The sequence below is a fragment of the Bactrocera neohumeralis genome, chromosome 6, assembly GCF_024586455.1.
Source record: "Bactrocera neohumeralis isolate Rockhampton chromosome 6, APGP_CSIRO_Bneo_wtdbg2-racon-allhic-juicebox.fasta_v2, whole genome shotgun sequence".
NCBI classification, from domain to species: domain Eukaryota; kingdom Metazoa; phylum Arthropoda; class Insecta; order Diptera; family Tephritidae; genus Bactrocera; species Bactrocera neohumeralis.
Genome location: NC_065923.1, coordinates 67783326 through 67796632, shown reverse-complemented (window position 1 = coordinate 67796632; position 13307 = coordinate 67783326). Strand labels below are relative to the sequence as shown.

Here is a 13307-nt window from a genome sequence, read left to right as displayed (position 1 = left end):
AGTGAACGCGTAAACGCAACGCTTGTGAAAATGTTAACTTTGCGTTGCAATATACTTTAAAAGTTGTGTATTTTTCTGCTTTTTTGTGACATTAACAACGCGTTGCGACCAATTACGCTGTCTTATTGAAGTGAAGTGGCGCAAAAGTCGAGTGAAAACGAAGTAAAAATGATTAAGCAGTATTGATTAAGAAAATGCAAAATTATGTAAATCAATTTGGTCAAAGCGCAAAGAAAATTAGGGAAAAAGAAGTAATCATCTATATATGCGTGTGTGTGTGTATGTGTGCGCGTTACTTATGCGCTTAAAGTACATTTTACCGTGCAATGAGTTGAGTTTGGCAAAAAGTTCGTTGTGAAAAATTTGCCACAAACACGCAGCGTGTGCTGCTATGTAAGTGTAAACTAAAAAAAAAATAAAAATTGCGAATTTCTTAAGTGCTTGCAATACGATATTGTGTGAAATGTGGAAATAAGGGCAGTAGTGGCTATCGAGAAAAGTTTTTTTTTCCTTCATTTTACTCCCCATTTTCGAACTCGCTGCAGTAAAACGCACCCACCACCTTTAGCGCAAGCAGCGCTTTCGCTGCGCTTCGTCTCGCCTCGCCAATACGTGCTTGTCACACGAAACGCAAACACACCCACTCCACACGACGGCTAAAAATTTGTTTTTTCCCCGCACCCTCTTATTCCGCTGCCGTTGCTGCTTCTTCTTCTCCGCTTGTCCTTTGCGAACTGCTGCAAAGCGTGGACGATGTTACGTTGGTTATTCAATTATGTGCAGAGTGCAATAATATATGGAAAAGCAAGTTATTTGTTATAGAAAAAAATATTAAAAAAAATTATTGCAAGCAATTCGTTGGAAGAAATAATAAGAAGCTGCAATAGTGACGCGCTGTGCAAAAAAAAAAAATTGAAAAAATACCGTAAAATGCATGAAATATAACTACAGTTATTGGCAAAATATGCCGAAAATTGCTATGTACCGTTTGATTGATGTGCTGCATTGCTGCGCGTGAATTCGCATGATTGATGATAAGCGAAGAATTGATTTTGTTACATTGTGGCGTGTAAGTGCTGGCAGAAATATTAGAAATAGCACAAATAAAAGTGATTTTTGTATGAAATAAATGCATACACATAAAGCATACATATGTATATGTGTATATAGTATATAGTATAGCCGATTTCATGTTGCTTGCACATATAGAATATGTAGATTTTGTATTCAAACGTGCGTAAGTGCAAAAAAACAGGATACACGGCAGTTACATATGTGCGTTTGTATGTAGTGACAAGCGGGTATTAGGAAGTCCAATATTTCCCAAGTTATTATACCCTGAACAGGGTATAAGTCCGTTATTTGTTACCCTGAACAGGGTATTGTAAGTTTGTCCTGAAACAAGAAGGAATCGTCGGAGACCCTATAAAGTATATACATATTTAAAATGATCAGTATGTCGAATTGAGTCGATTTAGCCATGTCCGTCTGTCTGTCTGTATATATACGAACTAGTCGCTCAGTTTTTAAGATATCGTTTTGATTCAAAACTTTTGAAATTTTGCAAACGTCATTTACTCTTCAAGAAGCTGCTCATTTGTCGGAACTGCCGATATTGGACCACTATAACATATAGCTGCCATACAAACTGAACGATCGGAAAAAAGTTCTTGTATGGAAAACTTTTGCATTTGACAATATATCTTCACAAAAGTTGGCACAGGTTATTTGCTAAGGCAACAACGTAATCTCCGAAGAAACTGTTCAGATCGATTAACTATAGCATATAGCTGCCATACAAATTGAACGATCAGAATCAAGGGCTTGTATGGAAAACTTCCTCATTTGACGATATATCTTCACGAAATTTGGTACAAGTTATTGTTTATAGAAATAATGTAATATCGGAAGAAATTGTTCAGATCGGCTCACTATAGCGTATAGCTGCCATACAAACCGAACGATCGGAAAAAGTTCTTGTATGGAAAACTTTCACATTTGAAAAGATATATTCACGAAATTTGGTATAGATTATTTTCTAAAGCAACAATGTAATCTCCGAAAAAATTGTTCAGATCGGATTACTATAGCATATAGCTGCCATACAAACTGGACACATAGTTACTAAAAGAAATGCACCTGTGAAGGGTATATTAGCTTCGGTGCAGTTAACGTTTTTTCTTGTTCCTTTTTACTTTTGATGATCTTGTAAGAAGTTCTGCTTTCAACACGCAGACACTTCTTTCCGAGTTGCTGCCGGAAATGACTTTTTGAATATTTTCTTCTGAAAATTTCTCAAAATCTTTTTAAAATATGTCTCTTTGAAATAATAAAAAATTAAACAAATTTTTTTTTTATGATAAAAAAACTATTATAGAAAATATGCCATTTTTCGTTCAAACAAAAACCAAGCAACTTTTTAAAAAAAGATCCAACGAATAAAAACTCTTTATTTTCATTTTAAGACGCGTCCAAATCATATTTCTCTTCACATGTTTATAACAATGGATTGTTTGATCATTTGGATTAATAATATGACTTTTTCAAAGCCTTAAAGCTTAATAAGAACTTTTTTGTAGAGCGAAAATTTTTGTACGAGAAGAGCGCTTTTTCTAAGTTATCAGTTTAGTTCTATAGGTTTACTTTTAAAACTTTCAAAAAATGATATTCTTGTACAAAAATTTCTTATTAATTTTTTTCCTTAAAAAAACGTTTCTTTAAAAGTTATACGGAGTTTAATTTATACAACAAAAATACTAAGCCTTCATACCAGTGCCAAATACATTCTGTGTTGCTCATACGACATGGTGTACTGTACTAATATGTACATTTACGCTGGCAAATGTGTTTGAGCTTGGTATACGAAATCGCAATAAAAGCTATTTTTATTGCCAATTAACTGTTAGTAACTTTAACAAGAACCTATTTGCACGTGCGATCAGCCCAAAAGTTGTTTTAGAATTGTCTTTAACTTTCTCCTGTAAAAATTTAATTTCTGAAATAAAAATGCCTGTATCAAATTACCAACAGTTATAGTTTACAAAGTGATGGACTTTAAATAAAATTTAGTTATCGAATATATTTATATGTATAATTCATAAGATATGTGTTACTTTTTGGGTAAGACTTTTTATTTTTATCAATGTCCGTTTTTATTCATCAATATTAACTTTTCGTCTTTCTCTTTTAAGGGGTCAGTAGGGTAAACTGGGCTGTTTTTTGACATTTTTTTTATAGAAATTTTTATTCTACAATAGAACTTTTTTCACATATCATGAGGTATATCGTGGAGTGTATAAACAAATTTTTTCGGAATATTTTGATGACATCTGTCGGAGAATTGGCTGGGTGAATGAGATGCGTTTTTTCACTGGCGGACACGATTTCTCATGTTTGGATCATCTGAAACACAAAAACCCAATTTATTCTTAAAAAGTACGTGAATGGTTATCGTCCCTACTAGAATCATGAAAAAATGTTGATAAATAAAAAGTAATTAACGTTTTTTTTTTTTTTTTTTAATTTTTTTCCATGTTTTTTTTTACATAAATTTTGTCATAACATTGTCAATAAATTATAAAAAATTATGAATCTAGTAGGGGCGATAGCCAGGCGTTTTGTGAACATTAAAAAAAAAATTAAGCAAATCGGTTGAGTAGTTCGACCGGAATCATGTCCGCCAGTTTAAAAAAGTGTGTTTTGAGAAAAACGCGTTTAAAGTTTGAGGTGTGCACTCCGAGCGCTCCAAACGTCGAGCGGTATTATTATTTTTGGGCCTTTTTCGAAACCTTCCAATGGTAAAGTGGGTTTCTACATTAATTCTAAGTGTATAAGGGAACTGAAAATGCAAAAAAAAAAATTTTTTTTTTGAAAAGAGATTACCGTACAGATCTAATATGCGCCTTCCGAAGCAGTAAAATAATGATAAACACTGTTTGATATAACCAAAGTATATAGTTTTTCAAGCAATGCAGTCTTTTTCGGACGTACGTACATAGTTTTTTTGGACCCTTACTACTTTTTGCCGATTCAAACAAAGTTAGATCGCCGAAATAACACCGCTTAGTCGCAGAAAATCCGTGTAATTCCGGTAACGTTGAGCTGGTTATTGTGAGAATTGTTTTTGTGTGCTACAATAGGTAAGATTTAGGTATAGTCAATACTCGTAGAACATAAAAAGATAGTAGTTAAGTCTCTTTCAAGTAAAAAAATATTGATAAGGCCATTATGTAACGGTGTTTAGAGATTTCCATGCAATGGAACTACTCATGGAAATTTGTCGCTTTGCAAAAAACTTCGTTCACACGTGTTACTAAGAAGACTGTATCTTAAGTACCAACTGTGTAACCTATACCACCCGTGAAAAGAGAATCGACACATACCAGCTCTTCGTCGATTTCAAAGCTGCGTTTGGCAGCACGAAAAGGAGCTGCCTTTATGCCGCTATGGCTGAATTTGGTATCCCCGACGTTATGCAATACCAAAAGCTCTCTCAGGAACGGAAAGGACCTCTCCGAGCCGTTCGATATCAAACGACGTTTCAGACAAGGCGACTCTCTTTCGTGCAACTTCTTCGATCTAACCTTTGAGAAAATATTGTAATTCGAGCTGTAGATGTGAATAGAGAAGGTATCTTCTATAAGAGTATACAGCTGCTGACATACACCGATGATATTGATATCATTGGCTTCAGCAACCGCGCCGTTAGTTCTGCTTTCTTCAGGCTGGATAAGGAAGCGAAGCAAATGAGTTTGGTAGTGAGCGAGGGCAACAGAAAATACCTCCTGTCAGCAAACAAACAGTCGTCGGACTCGCGATTTGGCTCCTATGGGACTCTTGACAGTCATAACTTTGACGTCGTAGATATGTTAGTTTAACTTGGAACCAGTACAACAACAATGTCAGCCTCAAAATACAACGCAGAATAACTTTTACCAACAGGTGCTATTTCGGATTGAGTAAAGTACTCTCTCGATGAACAAAGACCAAACTCTATAAGTCCCTCGTTATTCCCGTCCCACTATATGGTTCAGAGATATGGGCGATGACAACATTTGATGAGTCGACGTTACGAGTTTTCGGGGGAAAGGTTCTGCGGTAGATTTATGATCCTTTGCGCATTGGCATTGGCGAATACCGCAGTTGACGGAACGATGTGCTGTACGAGAGACGACGACATTGATATAATTCAGTGAATTAAGAGACAGCGGCTATGCTGGCTAAGTCATGCCGTCTGAATGAATGAAAACGCTTTAGCGCTGAGCGTATGCAACGCTGTACCCGCCGTGGGAAGCAGAGGAAGAGTAGGACCTACATTTCGTTGGAATGACTGGGTGGAAAAGGACCTGGCTACACTTGGAATCACCAATTGGTGTTACAAACCTCGTGGCAAACTTAATGTACCCTGTGCATTGTATCATGACAACAAAAATTGAATAAACAACTAACGTTCTTTTAACAATAATGTGAACGCACAAGGTTATAAAAATGTTTTCTGTTGTTTCGCAATTAAATTGATTTTCGTAAAGTATTTTCCTTGCCACCTCTGAACACACCATAACTTTAATACATACATAAATTCTATTAAATGTCTTGTAGACGACACACATACATCAATACTTACATATGTAGGTGCGTAAGTTACATAAATATGACTACATTGTCAAGAATTTACTTATTGTTAGACGGGCAAGCAATAAATTGAAAACGAGTCCACACACACTCGCACCCACCCACAAAGACTGACAAACATACATACCTACAAATGAACATAAATGCACAGAATAGTACGCATACCGACACGAGCGCACATCAACAAAGTAAAAGGAAGCGCACAAAACATCCGCGCTCACACATAAAGGCATACATATATACAAGTACATCCTTACACTTGCATGTAAATATGTGCAAATCTACAACTGAGTGTAGTCTCACACCACACCGACAGTTATCCAACGTTGCTGAACATCCGGACAAGCAAACCGGCCCCTAACCACCCAAACAGCCGAGCAAGAAACACGCTTACTTAGCGCACCAGCACATTGCCGCCACTTGCTAAATCTAAACGTGCGCATTCTAGTACGAGTACGTCCAACAATGTGCCACTCATACAGCTGCGACAACAACAGCGGCAGCGGCAACGACACAAAGTAGCTCAAGCCATCTGCATCTGCGATATGGGCAAATCTAAACACAGTGTATTTTATTGCTTTGTTGCAATCTCACGTCAGCCCAATGAATCGCCCATGCGCACATCCACCCACCGTCAGCGACCTACAACCGACCTACCTTCTTACATTTGCTATTTTCAGCGGTTCCTTTAGACTTTTACCTTAGCCGAAATTGTTGCTTTCCTCGGGTTTAGCTATCAGCTTTGGCAGCCGTTGCTGCATAGACTTTGCTTAAGCTCATTTACTTTGAAAATCCCTTATTTGTGGTTAACATAAAAACGTATGGAAATGCTTAGGCGGATTTTACGTTGTCTCCGAATGTTGGATGGATTTGAGACAGAAACGTTTTCAATTCGAAATCCGCTTAGAAACATGGAAATGACTATCGAAAAGCGTTAAAGAAAAAATGTCAAATATTTTTTGTTTGTGACACGGTTAGGGTTTGAACCGAAGATCCCTCTTATTTAACTCGGAAAGTCAGCGTGTCGTTTATACGTAGGTTTTGTTTTATATTTCGGGATTTTTATCGTAAGGTTTGACATTTTTGATGTTGTACCGAACGTTTTTACATATACGCGGTATTTGTGTTGTGTACAGTAACTTAAAATATTCATCTCGCCCAAAAATTGGTATTAAATCGCAAACATCTTCGCGCGATTATATTTACAACTTTTGACGTCGAATAACTCAGCATGAGTTCATCGATGTACTTAACTCAATTTTTGGCGATGAAGCTCCATCAAAGACCAGTATTTATCAATGGCATGGTGAATTCAAGATGTGAACCTTTTTCGACACCTGAAGAGACAGTTTGTTGGTTTCAGAACGCATGTTTTCGAGATGCCTGAATCAGAGTGACAAAACTGCTTCGAAAATGGGGTTAAACGTATGCAAAGTGTATAGATCTTCTGTTAATCCATTGAGCTCAGAAAGCGCTAACCATTTTTGGATCCAGAAAACAGAAGAAATCCAGGCAAGCACAATTTCTTAATTAAAGTATAGAAGTGTGATGAAGAAGGTGGATATGGAGTCCAGCACATTTTTGGGAGATAAGAAAACGAACCCGATCTTTTCTAATGCAATAGCAAACTCCTGCATATATTGCTGCTATGGAAAAGCTTCATCGATCCTTAGCAATGGGGACTCTTAAAATAAGGAAAATAAACCCTTCAAGACATCTCTTTATTCAATTTAAGAGATCATTCAAATTAGTCTCTGCTGATAACTTTTTCTTTTTCGTTTTTAGTTTTTGTTAGAGATCGCACTGTAGGTATGAATTCCTTGAAGAGTATGCACATTTTAGGTCTAGGCACGGACGGTCATCTTAACCTACTTTTTCTGGTTCACTTACGAAAGTCATACTTTTTTATTCGTACTCGAGCACTGACCCGATCAGATTGTGAATTCGAGGAGATGTTCCGTAAAAATAACCAAACACAGAGCAAGTACTGTTTGAAAGCAAATTCTTACTAAATCAGGTAATTTGGAAGTTATAGGACGTTTCTTCGAATGCCTCCGGGGCTTTAGAGAGCTACTCTATCACACTGAGCATTAATAAAACGTCAGAGCCCAGTAAATTACATATAGTATATAGTAAGTATATATAAATGATCAGCGTGACGAACTGAGTCAGTCCAACTACATCCATCTGTCTTACCGTCTGTAGCTCCGCGAATTAGTTTCTCACCTTTGAATATATCAACCTGTAATTATGTACACGTTCTTTTCTCCCCAAGTCGTTGCTTATTTGTCAAAACCGCCGACATCGGATCACTATACCATAAAGCTACCATACAAACTAACCGATAAAAATCATGTCCTGGTAAAGAAAACTTTTCTGCTCGAAGAGATATTTTCACGAAATTTGACACAAATTATTGACCAAGCCAACGGTACAAGCTCCGAATATATTGTTTCCATCGGAATACAATAGCATTTGAATCGAAGCGGGATTATGCGCATAGACTTTGGATTTTACATATCCCCACAGGGAAAAGTCTAACGGTGTGATATCACACGATCTTGGTGGCCAATCGACCGGCCCAAAACGTTAAAATATCTGCCAATCGAAGTGTTTTCTCAATAAATCCACTAATTGATGCGATGTTTGGGAAGTGCCGCCGTCTTGTTGTAACCAAATCACTCCGAAATCACTAGCACCAATTTCAGGCATCAAATTGTCGGTTATCATAACGCGATAACGGTCACCAATGATGGTTACGTTCTCACCGGCATCTTTTTGGAAGACATATTGACCGATGATTCCACCGGCCCACAAGCCACACCAAACCGTTTTTTTTTCTGGATGAAATGGCAGTTCTTGAAACTTTTCAGGTTGCTCTTCGTGCCAAATGCGGCAATTTTGCTTGTTTACATACCCATTGAGCCAGAAATGGGCATCATCGCTGAATAACATTTGGCTCGAAACGTCGGGTCTTCTTGGAACTTTGATCTTTCAACTTTGTTGAACGATTTGCAAACGTTGTTCAGTTTTTCCATGCTGAAATGCCAAACAATATTTAACAAAAACGAAATGACAGCTTGACACGACCAACGCGTGATCTGTCAAAAAAGGCTATTGAAAAAGTGCCTCTACTGGAACACCCGTTAAATAAGAAATGCATATATATTGTAGTTCGGTAATATAGCTTCGGTGCAACCGACTTTACAATTTTTTTCTTGCTTCCCATTAAAACCGATGACTTTTAGCGCGCTGAGCCGAAGCTTTCTAGTTGCTTGCGCATTTTTAAAACCATCTCATGCTGTTTAATGATTTAGCAGAGGTCTCTGTTTCGCTATTGTACAATTTTCTCGCATGCACCATAAACCACTTAATGCCTAGTTAAATACCGTTTATTTCGTTGCATTGTAACAAATACTGCGGCACGAAATACTAAGCTTAAGCACTGGTATAAGCGAATGTTGTTTTGCATTTTCTGGCACTCTTTTAATTAGTGCTTTTGAAAAATTCGATAATCACACAAGCGCATTTACAAACATATGTCGGTATGTAGTCGTGCATGTGTATGTTTGTAGCATGTCCGAGCTCACCATTAATAGCCAATAGAGGCATTTACGGCCGAGTACAGTGTGAGCCAGCATTTGGTGTTAAGTACTTTGACATTTGGCCGAAACTGTGCATACAATTTTCCAAGGACGTCCGCTTAGTGGTTGGTTGAGCCTTGTGGACCATTTTCTCCCCGCACACATGCACGAATACATGCATTTTTAAAAATACAGCTTATATTAGTAGCCGTAAAATATTTATGGGCAATTGTGATTTGATGGCGACGTGTGGGTGGCGGGTGCAGGGTGATTTTATACTGACACAGTTATTTTGTTGAAAACATGCTGTGCTTGAAATAAACACACACATATTTACTTCTGTATATATGCGCACTTCTAATCGATTCTGTGCCACATGACGAGCGTGAGCACTTTTTCGTGCGATTTTGGCATCCTTTTCGTGTGTGAAAATTACTGCATAATTGGAAGGGCATTATCCGCATATTATACGTGTGCGTTTATATACATACATACATACATATATTTATAAGCATGTGCACAGCTGCCCAAAAGCGCCACGTGATTATTGGATGATGACACCGCTTAGCTGTGTCACTTTCGGGCAACAACACCACCCATACCAGTATGGGATTTTCCCAGAAATAGTTGGCGCAGTATGCGTTGTGTAAAGTAATTATAATGCCAGCATATCGGAAATAATTCTCGGAGCTTTACTAACCGACAATTAAGTAGAGATTTTAAAATGCATCCCATTAATCCGGTGAGAGTTCCGCATACAATAAATAAAGCCGTTGGCTTGCTGCTGTGATTTGTTGTAGTATTATATATGCTTGTACATAAGGGTGAGTCTAAACTAACTAAAAAACTAGCTTATCGAATTTATGAATTAAGCTCATGTCTTTTGGCTGAGTTATTTCTCAAAATTAACGAGTCGCCAAACTTCTCACGCAATGTGTTCATGTTTAGACGCTAAGCATGAAGCGGCGCTTTGTCTTCTTAGGAATAGAAATCGTCCACGTCGATTTCAACAAATTGCGGGAAAAAAGTCGGTCAACATTATGTTACAACGCTCGCTATTGATGGTAACGGCAGTTCCTGTCACATTTTAAAAGAAATAAGGCTTGATGATGCCGACATAACACAATCCTCACCAAATGCAATTGCATTTCCTGAACCAAACGAGTATGCGGCTCGCCCCAATAGCGACAAATTTGTTTGTTGACGAAACCATTAAGCCAAAAATCGTCTCATCTGAGACGATCGTATTTTGCGCAAAGAGCTCTTAAAGTAGCCACCGAAGAACATGAATTTGCGTAGTAATCTTGGACAATTTTCAAATGTGAAACGTGGCATAATGAAATGGCAAACATTACTGAACATGCTGAGAAAATTTGACACAAGTCCGTAAACAAACATGGCCGCCACGAGCAAAATTACCGCCATCCGGACAAAGAGCAAACTGAAAAGATTCAAGAGCTGCCATTTTATCCGAAAAAAAAACGGTTTGGTGTAGTTTATGTGCCGGTGGAATCATCGGCCCATATTTCTTCGAAATTGATGCCGTTAAGAACGTAACCGTCAATGGCGACCGTTATAGCGCTATGATAAACGACTATTTGATGCCTGAAATTGAAGCTCGAGATTTCGGTGGCATTTGGTTACAACAAGACGGCGGCACTTCCCAAACATCGCATAAAACAATAGATTTATTGAGAGAATACTTCGATCAGCAGAAAATTTCACGTTTTGACCCGGTCGATTGGTCACCAAGATCGTGTGATATTACACCGTTAGACTTTTCCTTATTGGGATATGTAAAGACGAAAGTTTATGGGAACAAACCCGCTTCGATTCAGGCCTTGGAGCGAAGTCATTCGACAGTCCAGTCTAAATGCTCAAATGAGTCATCGAAAATTGGACTCAACAAAGGACCATCTGAGACGTAGATGCGGCCAACATTTGAAAGAGTTAACCTAGAAAAAAGAAATGCTAAAGAATGTTCTTTCGAGTTATAATAAACATTTCCCATTAAATTTGAAGTTTCTGTTTAATTTCTTTAAAAATGTAGAGAACCTCGAAATGGTTCACCTTTTATATACAAAATTTCCCATACATATAAACCACTTATACTTGTAGTATGCAATAAACAATAATGTAACTAGTAAGCGCTTGCAACTTATTGTACCTAAGAAGACAAGGCAAACATATTCTCAAACAATTGCAATCTAAATAAGCAGAAAATTTATGAGCTCAGCAGCAGAAATAATACCGCAGGTGCCATTGAGGTTATACGGCATCGCGCGTTTGCTTGAAAGCCTGGCATCTGGCAATGGATAGCAAATAAGTTGGCAAGCCAAATATGTGTGCGATTAAATTGGCAATGAAAATTATGAATGGAGTTAACTATAATACACCTTTCGGGTTACCAACGAGTGACCGAGAATACGCGCTAAAATAATAAAATAAACCAGAACTGCTCAAACTTATTCAAATTGTTTAAAAAATAAATATTCCGGAAGTCTACAAAGTAGGCCTCCGTGGCGGGATTAAATATCTGGCCAGCGAGTGGCTTTTTAGCTTAGAAAGCAATGAGAAGACTCACGGTAGCATTACGGTAGACAGAGCAGAACTTCGTATCCTCATTCTACCAAATAGACTTTGGCAACAAAGGAGGTATAAGCGTTTTTCACTTCACTGCGAGATCTTTCTGGCCCAGAGTGAATCAGCAATCTCGTCGCAATTGTAGGTGTTTTAACTGGGCATTGTCCGCTCTCTCAAAGCTGAATAGAGAAAGGCGAGGTATAAACATCTTGTCACTGCCTTCTCTTTGCCAGACTGAGATTGAATTATCTCGGTAGACACACCTTTGGCGAACCTAGCGAAATTGCTGGAATTGATATTAATCGCCTTACTACATTTGCGGTAAGCTCAAAACGCTTCGTCGATCTGGCGATCTACCTTTAGGAGTTTATGGGCAAAATAAAGAACGACCACATCTTGTGAATCCCTTTTCGGCGGATGGCATAGTTTGAGCTTGGTATCCCACCAAAGTTAATGCGGCTGTTTAAGCTGACGTCGAGCAATCTCAAAAGCTCCGTCGGGATGACGGATGAGAAATGACCTCTGCGAGCCGTTCGATACCAAGCGAGATTTCAGACAAGGAGACTTTCTATCGTGTGACTTCTTCCATCTATTGCTGGAGAAAATAATACGAGCTGAAGAGCTATATAGAGACGCGCCGTTAGTTCTGCTTTCTCTAGACTGGATAAGGAAGCGAAGCGTAAGGGTCTGGTTGTGAACGAGGATAAGACGAAATAACTCCTGTCATCAAACAAACAGTCATCGCATATGCGATATACGGCGACATTGACATAGTTCAGCGAAGTAGGAGACCTCGGATGCGCTGGCTGGGTCATGTTGTTCGAATGGTAGAGAATACCTCAGCTTTGCATGTTTTCGATTCGTATCCGCCGGTGGAAGTAGAGGAAGATCTCAACTTTGTTAAAGAGATCAGATGGAGAAGGATTTGGCTGCATTTGGTATCCCGAATTGGCGGTAAATAGTGAAAATAAGAGGAACGACTGGCGCGCTCTTGTGAACTCGGCTATAACCGCGTAAGCCGTAACTACGCCAATAAAGAAGAAGAAGAAGTGAGCTCATAAACACCCATTATCTCTTCGTGAAAGCTTAAGAATTTAATCAAGTACAATTCTATAAATAGAAACGGAAGCTCAAAGCAGCTTTAGCAAAGACGTAAGCACTTTGAGTGCATCACCAATGGACTAAATTTTAATTACTTATTAAAACCGAAACTGAAAATCCACTAAATCCTTTGTCGTTAAGCTTCAAGTTGAAGTGAAACCTACACTATAGCCTCCTTATATCCACGCTAGAAGAGGAAAAACAATGAAATTTCCATACAATCATACTTAACAATAAAGATTTGCATACCGAAACGACTTTGCTGCACAGAAATTGAATATTAAAAAGTGCCATTCAATGGAATCGAGCCAGTAATAACATCATGTGTGTCCAACCACAAGCAAAACATACTAGACCGCAACTCTGCTGTCGGTGCTACTAAGTGTGTATTTGAGGATTAATACAGGG

At 38.2% G+C, this 13307-nt stretch overlaps 1 protein-coding gene across 2 annotated transcripts in view; it reads left to right on the top strand.

Moving 5' to 3' along the window:
- LOC126761755 (uncharacterized) overlaps nucleotides 1–13307 on the top strand; it is a 40508-nt gene continuing 27201 nt past the window's right edge. For both annotated transcript variants that reach the window (XM_050478134.1, XM_050478133.1), the window contains exon 1: nucleotides 1–393. The gene's annotated coding sequence lies outside the window, so the exon portion shown is untranslated. The remainder of the gene's footprint in view (nucleotides 394–13307) is intronic.